We start from the raw sequence: 17,702 nt of genomic DNA, 5'->3' as shown, positions 1-17,702 counted from the left end.
TGCTGTACAAGATCACCATGGACCTACACTGGCTCTATTATCCTTTACAGGACCTCCAGCTCTGGACCTAAGATGGTTGCTACACCTGATATAACATGCCAGCCAAGCAGAAAGGGAAAAGAGAAAGTCTAGGACATGTGGCTTGTTTTGAAGGGGTTTACCTTATACAATCATCTTTCAACTATTATTAGCCACAAAGTCATACCCTGCTGCAAGAAAAGCAGAACAATGTAGTTTCTAGGTGGACGGCCATATATATGCTCAGGTAAAATCTAGAGGTCCTGTTTCTAAAATGAAGAATAGATTCTAAGAGACACTGGAGTTATTATGTACATATTCTGATTAGAAAAATGCAAAAGAATAATAAAACAAAACCCAGAATGAATTCTGTGTAATCACTTCATTTTAGCTGGATTCATCTTAGTGCCAAGGACACTACCAAATATCAATTTAAGAATAGAGAAAAGTACATCAGTGAAATCGAAGGATGCTCGGGTCCTATTCCAATATCAAATCACAGGCTAGAAAGTATACCGAGAATTCATTTATTCTCTTTCCTTGCTTAAGGATATTTAATTCATGTATTATTGTTTCTATTGTATATACTGATTATCTGAACAGACTTTTCAGGTTGACTCAGTATCAGTCTTATACAGAGGTCTTCTACTATTAGAGTTAATCTTTTGCTAGTTAAATAACTTTCAATATTTGTGGAATGCTTTTTAAGACAACATTACTAGGGCTGCCTGGGTGGCTCAGTCAGTTAAGCATCTGACTCTTGGTTTCAGCTCAGGCCATGATCTCAGGGTCATGAAATCAAGCCAGCAAAGGGCTCTGCACTTAGCACAGAGTCTGCTTGGGATTCTTCCCCCCTCCTCTCCCTCCCCTTCTAGTCCCTCTCCCTGCTCACACTCTCTCTCATATAAATAAATAATCTTAAAAAAATAAAACATTATTAAACTACAGTTTATATACAGTAAAATATGTGCATTTTCATGCATATTTCAATGCATTTTACAAATGTATATCCATATGTCCCTATAATCACCATCAGAACACACTTGTGCCAAAAGTTTTCTCATACCCAATCCAAGTCAATTACACTGAACTCTCAGCTGCAGGCAACAACTTGTCTGCTTATTATCACTAATGATTAAATTTGCCTTTTCTAACATTTCTGATGTAGTAATCCAAGGCAGTAAATGGAATCATAGAATTTGGATTCTTTTGTGTCTGGCTTATTTAACTCAGCATAATGTTTCTGAGAGTCATTCATGCTGTGTGTTCTTTAGCCCCTTTTATTGCCAAGAAATGTTCCACTGCATGGATATACCACAGTATGTTTATCTAGTCACTAGTTGATGGTCCTAGCTTGCAGCTATTATGAATAAAGCTGCTATGAACATTCATGTGCAGGTGTGTATGTAAACCGACTTTCATTTCTTTGGGGTAAATATTTAGGAGTAAAATTGTTGCATCTTATGGCAATAATATTTACCTTGTACTACCTAAGTGTTTTCTAAAATAGTTTTATCATTTCACTTTCCCCATGGCAAAATATATGAAAAGCCCAACTGGTCTACATCTCAGCTAACAGGTGCTCTTTTTTAATTTTTAATTTTAGCTATTATGACAAATACATAGTGGTATCTCATTGTATTGATTTGGGTTTTTTTCTGCGGTTTAATGATATTGAATCTCTTTTCCTGTGCTGCACCAGCCATTCATTATTTTCTTGTGCATATTTTTTTAACTGGGTTGCCTTATTATTAATGGGCTATAAAAGTTCTTTATATATTCTGGTCACAAGTCATTTGTCAGATATATATATACATATATATATATGTATATATATATAATGCATACGTTCTCGCTGTTTAAAAGCTACCTTTTCATTTTCTTAATGATATCTTTCAAAGAATAGAAGTTTTAAATTTTGATAGAGTCCCATTTGTCAATTTTTCTTTTATCATTCATGCTTTTTGTGTCCTAAGATATCTCTGCCTATCCCAACTTCACGAATATTTTCTGTGATTTTTTTCTTAAAGTTTTATAGTTTCAGTTTCAATCAGTTTCAAGTCAGTTTAAGATCCATGATTCTTTTCAAGATATTTTTATATATGAAGAATAACAGTTGAGGTTAATTTTTTTAAAAAATTTGGATATCCAGGTGTTCTAGTACCATATGTTGAAAAGACTATCTTTTCTCCATTTAATTACCTTGGCATAATTATCAAAAATCAATTGACTATAGAGTGTGGGTTTGTTTCTGGATTCTCTATTCTATCCCATTGATATACATGTCTACTTTAAACCAACACTGCTTTGATCACTGTGGCTTTAAAGAGGAAGCTTTAAAATGTAGAGAAAGTCTTGAGGCACCTGGGTGGCTTGATCTGTTGAGCATCCAACTCTTGATTTTGGATAAGGTCATGATCTCATGGGTCATGGGATTGAGCCCTGTATCAGGATCTGCACTCAGCAGGGAATATGCTTGAGATTCTCTCTCTCTCAAATAAATAAATTTTTTAAAAAGTAGAGGAAGTTTTGAAACTTCCAATTCTGTTCTTGTTAATCTTTTTTTTTTTTTTAACTTTTCTAGGTCCTTTGTATTTCCATACAGATTTAAAATCTCAATTTCCAATTTTTCATTGCTAGTATATACACATACAACTGATTTTATAGATCTACTTTGTGTCCTATAATCTTGCTAAAATTCAATTACAAATTCTAGTGGCTTTTGAGAGATTGCTCAGCATTTTCTCTATACATGACCATGTCACGTGCAAATGAAGATGTTTTATGTATACCTTGGCAATCTGTATGCCATTTCTTTCTTTTTATTGCCTATTACACTGGCTGGGGTCTCCATCACAGTGCTAGACAGACATAAGGAGGGGAGTAGGCATACTTGCCTTGTTTCTTATCTTAGGGGGAAAGCATTCTAACTTGTGATATTAATGAGATTTTAGCTAGAGATTATACGTAGATGTCTTTTCTCAAGTTGAGAAAGTTCCCTTCTGTTTTTAGTTTCCCAAGAGATTCCTTTTATGAATGGCTCTTGAATTTAGTCCATTGTTTTCTCTGCAACTATTCACAATACTGTATAGCTTTTTCCCATTTTTCCTGTTAAAGTGATTACTTACACTGGGGGATATCCTAAATTTAAACCAAGCTTGCACACCCAGGAAAAACCCATGTTTTTATATACTGCTGGATTTAATTTACTAATCTTTAAAAAACTTTTCTTGTATGTTCATGAGGATATTTATTCATAGTTTTCTTGTAATATCTGTACCTTGATTGATATCAACATAATGCTGATGTCCTAAAATGAGTTGGGATGTGTTCCTTCTTTCTCTATTTTCTGAATTATTTCTCCTTTAAATGTTTGATGGAATTCATCAGTTACAACATTATAACATCCAGTTATAGGACTGGAATTCTTTCGGTTTTTGTTTCTGGTTTGCTTTGTTTGTATGGAAAGGGTTTTAACTAAGGATATAACTTCTTTAAGATATGGTACTACCCTAATTTTATTTCTTCTAGAGTCAAATTTCAGTAATGTGTGTCTTCCAAGGAATTTATCTGTTTCATCACTGTTGTCAAACTTATTTCTAAATGGTATTTCTTCTATATGCTATTAATTTCTGTAGAATATGTAATGACATCCCTTCTTTCAATCCTGATATTTTACTTACTAACATGTGTTTTCCTCCTTCTTTATTTTTCTTGATTAGACTACCTACAGGTTTATTCATCTTTTCAAAAAGCCTGCTTTTGGTTTCCTTGATCATTTCTTCAATTTCTGTTCTTGTTGATTAGTTCCTTCCTTCTACTTACTTTGGCTTTAATTTGCTCTTCTTTTTCTGGCTTCTTAAGGTGGATATTTAGATCACTTATTTTATCCCTTTCTTCTTTTCTAATACACGTATTTAAAGTTAAATATTTGAGCACTGCTTCAGCTAACCTCACGGATTTTTATGTGTTTTCATTCTGATTCACTTCAAGACAACTTTTAATTTCCCTGTTTTATTATTATTTTTTTAACCAATGTTAGAAGCATTTGGTGTAATTACAAATATTGAGGATTTTTCAGATACCTTTCTGATACTCATTTCTAACTTAATTGTTGGGGTCAGGGGACATACTATGCATAACTTCCACTACTTTAAAGTTAATGAGACTTGTTTTATATATTAGCATGTGGTGGTCTATGTTGATGAATGTTCCACATGCACTTGAAAAGAATATAAACTCTGCTCTTCTTGAGTGAAATGTTTCATAAATACTAATCAAATTACATTAGTTCAGTGTTGTTATACACAAATCTATATCTTTCCTGATATTCTTTGTACTTGTCCCATCAATTACTTTTATCAGTGCTAAAATGTCCAATTATAATAGATTTCTCAATGTATTCTTTCAGCTCTATTGGTTTCTGCTTCATGTATTTTGACAATGTAGCATATTGGCTGCATTTAAAGTTATTATTTCATCTTGAAATATTGATCTATTTATCATTATGAAGTGTCCTTTTTTAACCTTATTAACATCATTTGTTCTGAAGCCCACTCTGATATTAATATAGCCACTCCAGTTTTCTGTTACCTAGGACTTACATTGTATATATTTTTCCAACTTTTTTCTAACTTATTTCAAGAGTTTCTTGAGAACAACATAGAGTTTACTCTTCCTTTTTTATTCAATCTGACTATCTTTGCCTTCTAATTAGAGTACATCATCTACATTTAATGTGATTACTGACATGGTTGTATATAGTTCTACCATCTTGTTGCAGGTTTTCTATTTGTCCCTTCTGTTCTTTGTTCCTTTTTCCCTTTTTTTTTTTTTTATCTTCTTTTGGATTTTTTTTTTTCTAGGAGTTCATTTCATATTCACCAATGGTTTCTTATTAGTTAAAACTCTGTTTTTCCAACCTTTTAAGGGGATGCTCTCTAACTTATTATAACCTACCTTCAAAACACATTACACCTTCATGTCTAAGACTATTACAATAATATGATTCCTTTCCCCATCCAATTCTTTGAGCGATTGTCGTCACACATTTTACTTTTACATGTTATAACTCCACTAGACAGACACTGTTATTATTTTTTGCTTCAAAGGGTTACATTTAAAAAAAACTAAAATACAAAGAAAAAAATTTTTATGTTTATTGACATATGAGACATTTTAAGGAATCTTTATTCCTTTGATTAGTCCAAATTTCCATCTGCTACCATTTTCCTTTGCTTAAAGAAATTCCTTTAATATTTCTTAAAACGTAAGTCTGCTGGTCATAAGTTGTCTTAATTTTTGTCTAAAAAAGCTCTTCCTCTCTTATGATTTTTCCTCCTTAACGTCCTAAAATATTTTTGTTAGCTATGGAATACTAGGTTGACAATCTCTTAGCACTTAAAAAATGCTATTAAACTGCATTCTGGTTTGAATAGTTTCTTTTAAGTCTGCTGTCTAAATTCTTAACTGTATTCCTTTGTATGCAATGTATTTCTTTCCCCCTCTGACAGCTTTTAAAATTTTTTCACTATCACTGATTTTCAGCAATTTTCTTATGCTGCGCCTTGGGATGTATGTATCTTGCCTGGGGTCTGTTTAATTTTTTGGACCTATGGGTTTAGAGCTTACTTCAAATTGGGGTAATTTCAGCCATTATTTATTTAAATTTTTTTTCTCTCTTGCCCTCCCCCCAAAATTCTGAGACTCCACTTACACTTATGTTAGACTCATAGTTATTTATCTTATAGGGCACCAAATTGCTTTCATCTTTTTCAGTCCTTTTCTATCCTGTGGATGAATTCTCGCCATTTTCAAGTTCACAGGCCTTTTCTCCCAAAGGATCTAATCTGCATTTAATCCCACCTAGTTACTGCATTTTTAAATCTCTAGATATTCAAATTCTCATTATGTTTATTTATATGGGCCATATTTACAATAGCTGCTTCACTGTACTTGTCTGCTAATTGTACCATCTCTGCCATTTGAGGGTCTATTTTTATTGTGTCCTTGTTCTGAGACTTTTCTCTTGCTCCTTTGTTTATCAAGTAAGGCTTAACTAGATAGAATTTACTTGAATTTTATGTTGCTGAGTGCTAGATTTTTTTGTATTAATTTAAAGAGTGTTAAACTGCCAAAAAGTAAAGTTACCTGCAGATTAACAAGATTCTTTTGAGGCTTGGTTTTAAGCCCTTTTAGAACTTATGTAGAGGAACCTTTATTCTAGGGCTCATTCTCAGGAAGAACTGATAAGTTTTCATTCTTTACAAGTTATCCTTGCCAACTTCTAGGGGTTTCAAATTAAATGCACAGTGTGGTGTTCAGCCAAATCCTCAAGAACACCCCTATGCAGATTTCAGGAATTCTTTCTGTGCCGAACACCCCCTTCTCCAGGAGAATGAGATTTTAAATATATCAGACTTTCCTATCTTGCCTCCTTTTTACTTCCTTCCCTGCTCCATAGTGAAAGACACTTCATTTCTAGATTCAGGTTACTGAATTTTAAAGGTTGAAAGGAAAACCAACCTCCCTTTAAAAACCTGCTTGGCCTACCTTACTAAAAAGGAGGCAGCAATATAAAGGGTGTTTATTTATATAAACACACACACACACACAGACACACACACACACACACACACTGTTTAGAATACAGAAAAAGCACAGATTTTGCTTCTCAGTAAACTTACGCTTAAAAAGCAGCAAATCAATAAATACTAAAAAGTAGGATTCTCTACTCTAAACCGTAATTCTGCATAAAAAACGTATTTATTTCTCTACCCTTTTTCTTAAAAATATTTGCCCTTTACTATTTGTTTTGGAAGATGCCCTGACTAAAGCCCCCACTATAGCATTAAATAGTTTACATGTTTACTGAGGGAAAAAATGAGATTTTGGGGGGAGACTGAAGACAGACATGTGGGTGGCAGGAAGCAAATGTTTCCTCCAAAGCTAGGCTGTCATAAACCCAGTTTATATCTTTTTTAAGTCAAATTGAGTAATAGTGCAAATTTCATTTTTGAATTTTCTCTCATTATGTTATAAGAATAACTAAGAGTCACTGAATAGTCTTTAAAAACATGATCCTTATCCAGGGATGGAACTAAGGAGAGATGAGTGAGGCACCTACCTCTCCTTAGTCCCAGGCCTGTTCTTAACAAACATAATAGGAAGGTACTGAAATTCCTTGCTACACAGAGTGGGGTCCATAAATCAGTATCAGCATTCTCTGGGAACTTGTTAGAAATGTAAAATCTTGTCCTCCCCAGACTTAATCAAAATTTCATTTTAATAAGGTCTCCATGTGATTCATATATACATTAAAGTTTCAAAAGCAGTACCCTAGTTTATCTATTTCTTCTATTATTGAAGTTCTGTATTATTTTCAATTATTCTGCCATAATAACTATTTTTCTATGATAACATTATCATAGAAACCCACTGTACATGTATTTGTGTTCTTGAGTAATTATCTTATTAAAAGGAATACATTAAATTGGGAATCCTAGGTCATTATGTTTTCTTTCAAATTTGAAACTTCTAAGCTGCTTGGTCTGAGAAACCACTTAACTGGGCTTCCTAGAATTATGAGTTAAGAAAATTCACAGATCAAGATAAAAAGTGGCTATACACATGAACTTGAATCCCAGCTCTGACAAAACTAGCTGTGTAACTATGGGCAATGATGTAACCTGTCCAAGACCGTTTCCTCAGATGTTAAATGGGGGTTATAATAGCCTCACAGGATTGCTATGAGGATTAAGTTAAGTAAAAACAGATAAAGCATTTAGAAAACATATGTGTTTGCAATTAAGAGGAAAAATTAGTAAATAAAGAGGCTCTAAGCGAACCTGATGTATTTTTAAGGTCTGAATTTTCAAACATCATCTATATGTAGTTTAAAAGCCTCTTTCTTCTTATCCTTGATTCTTGGATCTGTCCTAAGTAGATGAGTTTGACAGAAAAAAGTGCATTACATTTAAGAACTGCTTCTTCCTTTTCTTTCTTTAGTACTTCATTATTAGTTTTAAAAGAAATGTGGATATGTCAGTCTTCTGCTAAGGCCAGATACAAAAATTAATCTTAATTGCCAGGTGCAAGTGGTCAAGAACCATGACACGTATGTAATGCTCATGTTACCTTTATAGGTGAGGAGGTACTGCTATCAGTTCTCTCCTCCTAGGAGAATCCCTGGCTCGAGTCAAGACAGGAATATCAATACAGGAGATAATCCGAACTGTATGTTTTGAATCAGAGGAGCAGTTTTGTTTGGGCAAAGTCGACAGAGTAATCATGAAGAAGGAGCAGTCAAACCTAAAAGACAGAGATAGACATAATGGGAAAGGAGGCAGCAAAGTCAGAAACCCAGAAAAAATTGAGAAATAAGAGGAGATTCAAGGTGAAAGCAAGGTAAGGAGTTCAGGCCTTCCTTAGAACAGTATATTCGTATACTGCTGATTTCATATTGATTTCATATTGATCACACTGCTGATTTCATATTGATCTGCCAAGCACCATGCTGGTTGGGGCAGGCCCTGGTGCTACACGAAGCTGCCAGGCTGGAGGCAACTTCTAGTGCTATCCTATTATTTGGGTCCTAGCTACCAGAAGCAATCAAATATAAAGTACTTTAGTATCCAGAGATCCTGAAAATTATTCTTTCTTATATCACTGATTCCAAATTCCACAGTTCAGGGGTTATAAGCAACTGGGATTTGCATGAATAGCATTATCCAGGTCTAACTAAAAGCACTTATAACAAAGTTCTCTACTACAAAATCCTACTTTTCTGCCTTTGTAAGAGAAGATAAGGGAATGGCTACATCACCCTCAAGGAAACATTCAAACATGATCACTAATTCTCAAAGGCTTCTGATGTAAGGGAAACTATGAGGTGAATTTTCCATTTCTAGTAAACTTTAATCAAAAGGCTATTTCCACAAAAAAAAAAAAAAGACATTACCACATATTATTCTCTCTACTTCTGCAATTCAGTGAACTTTTTGTTTAACAAGTAAAACCTACCAGGGAATTTGTGTATGTATGTATTGCTTATTAATTAATTAATAAATAATTTAATTAATTTTGATTGCAAAAATTAATCAAAATAAAATCTAAATAAAAAATGGAAGAAAGAAAAACTTCTCAAAGTAATTTCCTTTAGATGGGGACTTGAGCAATCTCATTGGAGTCAACCCTAAAAGCAGCTCTTCTTTCTCTTCAAATATTGGAAACTTTTACCCTTTATTGGTGAAAGTTTCCAATACAAATACAGGAGAATAAATCTGAGGAAGACTTGGAAATAGTGACCTGAAGAAAAAAAAAAAAATAAGATTCTAAAAACTTATATAATCTGAGTTAGAAAGATCTAAAAATCAATTCTCTGACCCTTCACTCCAGCACATTTTTCCTCCACAACTTGTGGAGCCCCAACCTGATCAGCCTTAAAGATACATAGGCTGCCAGTGCTGGAGAACTCACTGTCCAGTGAAGGAGCCCAGTTTATCCGCAAATAAATGTAACTGTTGCCAGCTTATTCATTATAGTGCTCATTACACTAAGCAGAAATTCTGTGACTTCTCCCACTGATTCTATCTATGTCTTTCTGTTGCTCTGAATCTCCAAGTCCTCTTCCACTTGAAAGCAATGCAAATGACAGAAACTTGGAATAATAAAGTTGCAAAATTTCTAGTGTAACCTCACTTACTACATACGCTAGAGAGCCTTGGGGATGTACGTTTGTTCTCTCTAAATCCACCTCCGCTGCTATCAGACTGGAGTCTGAGCTGGTTGGAATGAGGGTGCAGGGTAGGGAGTAAGAGGGATTTAGTTGATTCCAGGGGCCTTGGAGAATTTAAGGAATTGCAAAAGGGCAACTGTGTCTGGAGCAGTGTGAGCAAGACAGAGAATGGTAGGAGATAAAGTCAGCAGGCAGAACACACAGGGTCTGGTAGAACATGGTAAGACTTGGGGTTTTATCCTGAGTGTGATGGGTAGTCACTCAAGGGTTCTGAATAGGAAAGTGACAGGAACTGTTAAACAGTTTTTTAAAAACACTTTTGTTCCTGTATGGAGAACTGACTGGAGAGGTGCAAGGAGGAGATAAGGAAGGTCAGTTACAAGTCTGTTGCTATCATCCAGGTAACTTGTAATGATGATAGGTTGTATTATATCAAGAAGTAGTGGGTAGCGGCAATACAGGGGTATTTAAGGATTATGTTGAAAGGAGGATATATAATAATCCTTATTGATGGGCTGGAAATGGGTTCAGAAGGAAAGAGAAAACTCGAGATGGCCTCTAATTTTTGGCCTAAGCAACTGTGTGGACCATTTACTGAGCTGAAGAAGAAGGAGGGCAGGAACACATTTGGGGAGGAGAGTCCAAGAGTTCTATTTCAGCCATGGTAAGTTTGAAATGTTTATTAGACTTTCAAATAAATGTTGAATAGGCAGCCATAGATATGAGCCTGGAGCTCATAGGAGAGATACAGATTAAAAATAAATCTGGGAGAACAGGAGGCATGTAAAGCAAGGAGTCACATAAGACCACATAGGGAATAAATGTAGAAGGTAGCCAAGGGCTAAGCCCTGAAGAACGTCAGCTTTTGGAGACCCTGGAGAAGACAATATAACAAAGGAGAATGTAATTTTAGGTGTATTTTATGCAAAAAGATATGGCTAGAACCAATAGGGAGAAGTTACGGGGAGATTTCTGCATGGTGTAGTGAGCACTTTGATGAATAAGTTGATAACTCTTATCCTCTCAGCAAAACAGAATTACAGTTAACCCTTGAAAAACACGGATTTGAACTGCACGGATTTTGGGATGCTTGGGTGGCTCAGTCGGTTAAGTGTCTGCCTTGGGTTCAGGTCATGATCTCAGGGTCCTGGGATGGAATCCCACATCAGCCTCCTTTTCTGAGAGGAGGCTGCCTCTCCCTCTGCCTCTCCCTCTGCCTCTCCCTTCTCTCCTCCTGCTTGTGCTCTGTCAAATGCATAAATAAAATCTTAAAAAAAAAAAAAAGAATTGCATGGATTTTTTAGATACAATACTATACTCTAAATGTATTTTTCTTATAATTGTCTTAATATTTTTTCTTATAATTGTCTTAATAACATTTTTTATCCAACTTATTTTAAGACTATAGTATATAATAGTGTACAAAATATGTGTTAATCAACTGTTTACATTATTAGAAAATCTTCCTGTCAATAATAGGCTATTTGTAGTTAAGTTTTAGGGGAGTCAAAAGTTATATGTGGATTTGACTGTGGGATGGACCAGAACCCCTGAAGCCACATTGTTCAAACGTTAACTGTATTTTATATGCACAAAGTTCAAAGTTACCAATCATAATCTTTCAAAGTCACGTGCCTATTCTATTTCTAACTCCTGCCCTATTGACTGAGTCTGGATAGCTGCATTTCACATGTCAGCTGCTCAATTACCACATCTCTGGCCTCTGGCGTGTGCCCTGGCTTCTGGATCCAAATTTTCACCCCAACTAACAACTCCTAGTTGCCCAACACTGACCAGGAAGCACGCTGAGATCATGTTCCCCAGAGCTGCCAAAAGTTCTTGGCTTATGATCAATGAAGCACACAATGAGTGAGTGTTTAGCAGTTAATCAGGTGACAGAGAACAAATGACATGTTAGGGAATCACAGAATGAGCCAAATCAAGGCTGGAACAGGGAACAAGAGATTGTACTCCAGGCTAGTCACCCCAGGGCAATCTGCTCTAGGTCACCCAGTGTGATCAGACACCCTTTTCCCCAGAAGAATTAAAATTCTCTCAAGTTTACCAAGTGTCTATGGATTAAGGATTTCCTGGACACTGGTAAATTTATGAACCAAACAGCAGGTACTGCACACCATGGGGACCTGCTCTTTCTGCACCAAAGCCTCAGGGTTAGCCTGGAGACATGAGTTACTTCCCCCGCTACATCTATAAAGGGGATTCCAAACTATTTTTGTATTTGTGAAGATTAAATGAGATCACTCTAAGTACCTGGTACATAGAGTGTTCAATACCTATTAGGTATTCTCATTTATACATTAGATGACCACAAAATGACAGTCAGCTGAATGATAAAGTATGTCTCTAAAAACAACACGTTTAGGCTTTCTAGTACAGAGGATTGATAAAAGAGGGTTTTTGTTTGTTTATATATGAACTATTACATGATCAAAGGAATTTAAACTTCTCCTGAGAAAACGGTCTTCCATTTTTCTGAACTTCCCTACCAAGATCTGGTGAAATTATGTTACACGACCAAGAAATAAAGAGGTCAATTCCACTATGAGATCGATGAATAAATACCATCAAGCAAAACAGAAATCTCGGAGCCTAATAATTATTCTACAATAGATAGCCACTCAGGTCTGTTGTTATTTTAAATGTCTATATCCTTTAAGTATAATATATTTCTATTTCCCTTTATGAAATTTAAGTTTAACTAAAATCATTAAAGTTGGCAACAGAAGCAGGAAACCATTTATAAGACCAGCATGGCTATTTTACTTTTATTAATGAAAACTTATGTAATAGTTTCAGCAAACTACAGAGTTCCATTCTTGTAGTCTTTTAATATTTATAGAAATTTAAAAGAGTTATACAGTTAGAGTTCATTTTTGAAACTGAGAATTTCTATTATCTGACAGCGATCAATTATTTTAGCTCAATTACAGAAATGGCTATTTAAGAGTTATGTTCATCTTTATTCATACTCCTTAACAATAGGTCAACTGTGTCTTGTACTTGACCTAGAAGCTCACAGAGCCACTGAACATACACCGAGAGAGTCTCAACTCCAAAATGAAGGCCCATCACTGGCCTTTGGCCTCCAATAGTACATCAAAGTAAAAAGAAGAAAAAGAAAAAAGCAGGGCATAGGGAAAGTGCTTATGTACTAAACTACCAAAAAGCATAGAATCAAAGAGCAAGTCTATACTCAGGTGTAAGGAGATGGCCACAAACACCATGCCAATATCCAAAAACTGAAATCCCATGCCTCCTACAAACTGAAAAATGAAACCCATAGTCACACATTTCCTTGCATCTTTATTAATAGAATCTGGATTTTTTTTAAAAGGCAACAATTTTAAGACATCCAGATGGCCAACAGACACATGAAAAATTGCTCCATATCACTCGCCATCAGGGAAATACAAATCAAAACCACAATGAGATATCACCTCACACCAGTGAGAATGGCTAAAATCAACAAGTCAGGAAATGACAGATGCTGGCAAGGATGTGGAGAAAGGGGAACCCTCCTCCGCTTGGTGGGAATGCAAGCTGGTGCAACCACTCTGGAAAACAACATGGAGGTTCCTCAAAATGTTGAAAATAGAACTGCCCTATGACCCAGCAATTGCACTACTGGGTATTTACCCTAAAGACACAAACGTAGTGGGGAGGAGTCAAGATGGCGGAGAAGTAGCAAGCTGAGACTGCTTCAGCTAGCCGGAGATCAGCTAGATAGCTTATCTAAAGATTGCAAACACCTGAAAATCCATCGGCAGATCGAAGAGAAGAAGAACAGCAATTCTGGAAACAGAAAAACAACCACTTTCTGAAAGGTAGGACCGGCGGAGAAGTGAATCCAAAGCGACGGGAAGATAGACCCCGGGGAGAGGGGCCGGCTCCCAGCAAGCGGCGGAGCAACCGCGCACAAAATCAGGACTGTTAAAAGTTTGTTCTGCTGAGGGACATCGCTCCAGAGGCTAAACTGGGGCGAAGCCTACGCGGGGTCAGTGTGGCCTCAGGTCCCGCAGGGTCACAGAAGGATCGGGGGTGTCTGAGTGTCACAGAGCTGGCGGATATTGGAACGGGAAAGCCGGCTGCAGAGACAGAGCTGACAGTAAGCTCACAGCTCGGTGTTACCTTGAACCGGTCGCAGGCTCGGTGAGCCCGGAGCGCGGCCGGACGTCAGGCAGACGGGAGTGACTGGGCACTGTTCTCTGAGGGCGCACTGAGGAGTGGGGCCCTGGGCTCTCGGCTCCTCCGGGCCGGAGACCAGGAGGCCGCCATTTGTATTCCCGTCCTCCGGAACTCTACGGAAAGCGCTCAGGGAACAAAAGCTCCTGAAAGCAAACCCGAGCAGATTACTCACCCCGGCCCCGGGTAAGGGCGGTGTAATTCCGCCTGGGGCAAAGACACTTGAGAATCACTACAACAGGCCCCTCCCCCAGAAGATCAACAAGAAATCCAGCCGAGACCAAGTTCACCTACCAAGGATTGCGGTTTCAATACCAAGGAGAGCAACAGAATTCCAGAGGAGGAGAAAGCCAAGCACAGAACTCATGGCTTTTTTCCTGTGATTTTTTTTAGTCTTGCAGTTAATTTAATTTTTTCTTTTTCATTTTTTTTTTTTTTTCTTCTCGCCTTCGGGTAAAATTTTTTTTTTTTTAACTGTTAGCTTTTTCTTTTTTAACGATTTTTTACTAGTTTATCTAATATATATATATTTTCTTTTTTACATTTTACTCGGGTGTTTTCTTTTTTAAAAAAAATTTTTTCTTTTCTTTTTTTTTTTCTTTTCTTTGTTCTTTTTTTTTCCTTTCTTCCTTTTTGAACCTCTTTTTATCCCCTTTCTCCCCACTCACGATTTTGGATCTCTTCTAATTTGGTTAAAGCATATTTTCCTGGGGTTGTTGCCACCCTTTTAGTATTTTACTTGCCCCTTCATTTACTCTTATCTGGCCAAAATGACAAGACGTAAAAATTCAACACAAAAAAAAGAACAAGAGGCAGTACCGAAGGCTAGGGACCTAATCAATACAGACATCGGTAATATGTCAGATCTAGAGTTCAGAATGACAATTCTCAAGGTTCTAGCCGGGCTCGAAAAAGGCATGGAAGATATTAGAGAAACCCTCTCGAGAGATATAAAAGCCCTTTCTGGAGAAATAAAAGAACTAAAATCTAACCAAGTTGAAATCAAAAAAGCTATTAATGAGGTGCAATCAAAAATGGAGGCTCTAACTGCTAGGATAAATGAGGTAGAAGAAAGAATTAGTGATATAGAAGACCAAATGACAGAGAATAAAGAAGCTGAGCAAAAGAGGGACAAACAGCTACTGGACCACGAGGGGAGAATTCGAGAGATAAGTGACACCATAAGACGAAACAACATTAGAATAATTGGGATTCCAGAAGAAGAAGAAAGAGAAAGGGGAGCAGAAGGTATACTGGAGAGAATTATTGGGGAGAATTTCCCCAATATGGCAAAGGGAACGAGCATCAAAATTCAGGAGGTTCAGAGAACGCCCCTCAAAATCAATAAGAATAGGCCCACACTCCGTCACCTAATAGTAAAATTTACAAGTCTCAGTGACAAAGAGAAAATCCTGAAAGCAGCCCGGGAAAAGAAGTCTGTAACATACAATGGTAAAAATATTAGATTGGCAGCTGACTTATCCACAGAGACCTGGCAGGCCAGAAAGAGCTGGCATGATATTTTTAGAGCACTAAACGAGAAAAAAATGCAGCCCAGAATACTATATCCAGCTAGGCTATCATTGAAAATAGAAGGAGAGATTAAAAGCTTCCAGGACAAACAACAACTGAAAGAATTTGCAAATACCAAACCAGCTCTACAGGAAATATTGAAAGGGGTCCTCTAAGCAAAGAGAGAGCCTATAAGTGGTAGATCAGAAAGGAACAGAGACCATATACAGTAACAGTCACCTTACAGGCAATACAATGGCACTAAATTCATATGTCTCAATAGTTACCCTGAATGTGAATGGGCTAAATGCCCCTGTCAAAAGACACAGGGTATCAGAATGGATAAAAAAACAAAACCCATCTATATGTTGCCTCCAAGAAACTCATTTTAAGCCCGAAGACACCTCCAGATTTAAAGTGAGGGGGTGGAAAAGAATTTACCATGCTAATGGACATCAGAAGAAAGCAGGAGTGGCAATCCTTATATCAGATCAATTAGATTTTAAGCCAAAGACTATAATAAGAGATGAGGAAGGACACTATATCACACTCAAAGGGTCTGTCCAACAAGAAGATTTAACAATTTTAAATATCTATGCCCCCAACGTGGGAGCAGCCAACTATATAAACCAATTAATAACAAAAAATCAAAGAAACACATCCTCAATAATACAATAATAGTAGGGGACTTTAACACTCCCCTCACTGAAATGGACAGGTCATCCAAGCAAAAGATCAGCAAGGAAATAAAGGCCTTAAACGACACACTGGACCAGATGGACATCACAGATATATTCAGAACATTTCATCCCAAAGCAACAGAATACACATTCTTCTCTAGTGCACATGGAACATTCTCCAGAATAGATCACATCCTCCGTCCTAAATCAGGACTCAACCGGTATCAAAAGATTGGGATCATTCCCTGCATATTTTCAGACCACAATGCTCTAAAGCTAGAACTCAACCACAAAAGGAAGTTTGGAAAGAACCCAAATACATGGAGACTAAACAGTATCCTTCTAAAGAATGAATGGGTCAACCGGGAAATTAAAGAAGAATTGAAAAAAATCATGGAAACAAATGATAATGAAAATACAATGGTTCAAAATCTGTGGGACACAACAAAGGCAGTCCTGAGAGGAAAATATATAGCGGTAAAAGCCTTTCTCAAGAAACAAGAAAGGTCTCAGGTACACAACCTAACCCTACACCTAAAGGAGCTGGAGAAAGAACAAGAAAGAAACCCTAAGCCCAGCAGGAGAAGAGAAATCATAAAGATCAGAGCAGAAATCAATGAAATAGAAACCAAAAAAACAATAGAACAAATCAACGAAACTAGGAGCTGGTTCTTTGAAAGAATTAATAAAATTGATAAACCCCTGGCCCGACTTATCAAAAAGAAAAGAGAAACGACCCAAATAAATAAAATCATGAATGAAAGAGGAGAGATCACAACTAACACCAAAGAAATACAAACTATTATAAGAACATACTATGAGCAACTCTACGGCAATAAATTTGACAATCTGGAAGAAATGGATGCATTCCTAGAAACATATAAACTACCACAACTGAACCAGGAAGAAATAGAAAGCCTGAACAGACCCATAACCAGTAAGGAGATTGAAACAGTCATTAAAAATCTCCAAACAAACAAAAGCTCAGGGCCAGACGGCTTCCCGGGGGAATTCTACCAAACATTTAAAGAAGAACTAATTCCTATTCTCCTGAAACTGTTCCAAAAAATAGAAATGGAAGGAAAACTTCCAAACTCATTTTATGAGGCCAGCATCACCTTGATCCCAAAACCAGACAAGGATCCCACCAAAAAAGAGAGCTATAGACCGATATCCTTGATGAACACAGATGCGAAAATACTCAACAAAATACTAGCCAATAGGATTCAAGAGTACATTAAAAAGATTATTCACCACGACCAAGTGGGATTTATTCCAGGGCTGCAAGGTTGGTTCAACATCCGCAAATCAGTCAATGTGATACAACACATCAATAAAAGAAAGAACAAGAACCATATGATACTCTCAATAGATGCTGAAAAAGCATTTGACAAAGTACAGCATCCCTTCTTAATCAAAACTCTTCAAAGTGTAGGGATAGAGGGCACATACCTCAATATCATCAAAGCCATCTATGAAAAACCCACCGCAAATATCATTCTCAATGGAGAAAAACTGAAAGCTTTTCCGCTAAGGTCAGGAACACGGCAGGG

The 17,702-nt window shown here is 36.6% G+C and overlaps 1 protein-coding gene across 15 annotated transcripts in view; it reads right to left on the bottom strand.

Moving 5' to 3' along the window:
• Nucleotides 1–17,702, bottom strand: part of ZNF438 (zinc finger protein 438) — a 195,209-nt gene that overhangs the window by 138,470 nt on the left and 39,037 nt on the right. For 5 of the 15 annotated variants that reach the window (XM_082740795.1, XM_082740799.1, XM_082740805.1 and 2 more), the window contains one exon: nucleotides 8,155–8,328. The exons of the other annotated variants lie outside the window; for them this stretch is intronic. The gene's annotated coding sequence lies outside the window, so the exon portion shown is untranslated. The remainder of the gene's footprint in view (nucleotides 1–8,154; nucleotides 8,329–17,702) is intronic. 15 annotated transcript variants of the gene reach the window in all.

The sequence above is a fragment of the Mustela nivalis genome (assembly GCF_964662115.1).
Source record: "Mustela nivalis genome assembly, chromosome: 7".
Lineage (NCBI taxonomy): Eukaryota > Metazoa > Chordata > Mammalia > Carnivora > Mustelidae > Mustela > Mustela nivalis.
Note: the sequence above shows the minus strand (reverse complement) of the source record. Positions and strands in the feature narration are given on the sequence as shown.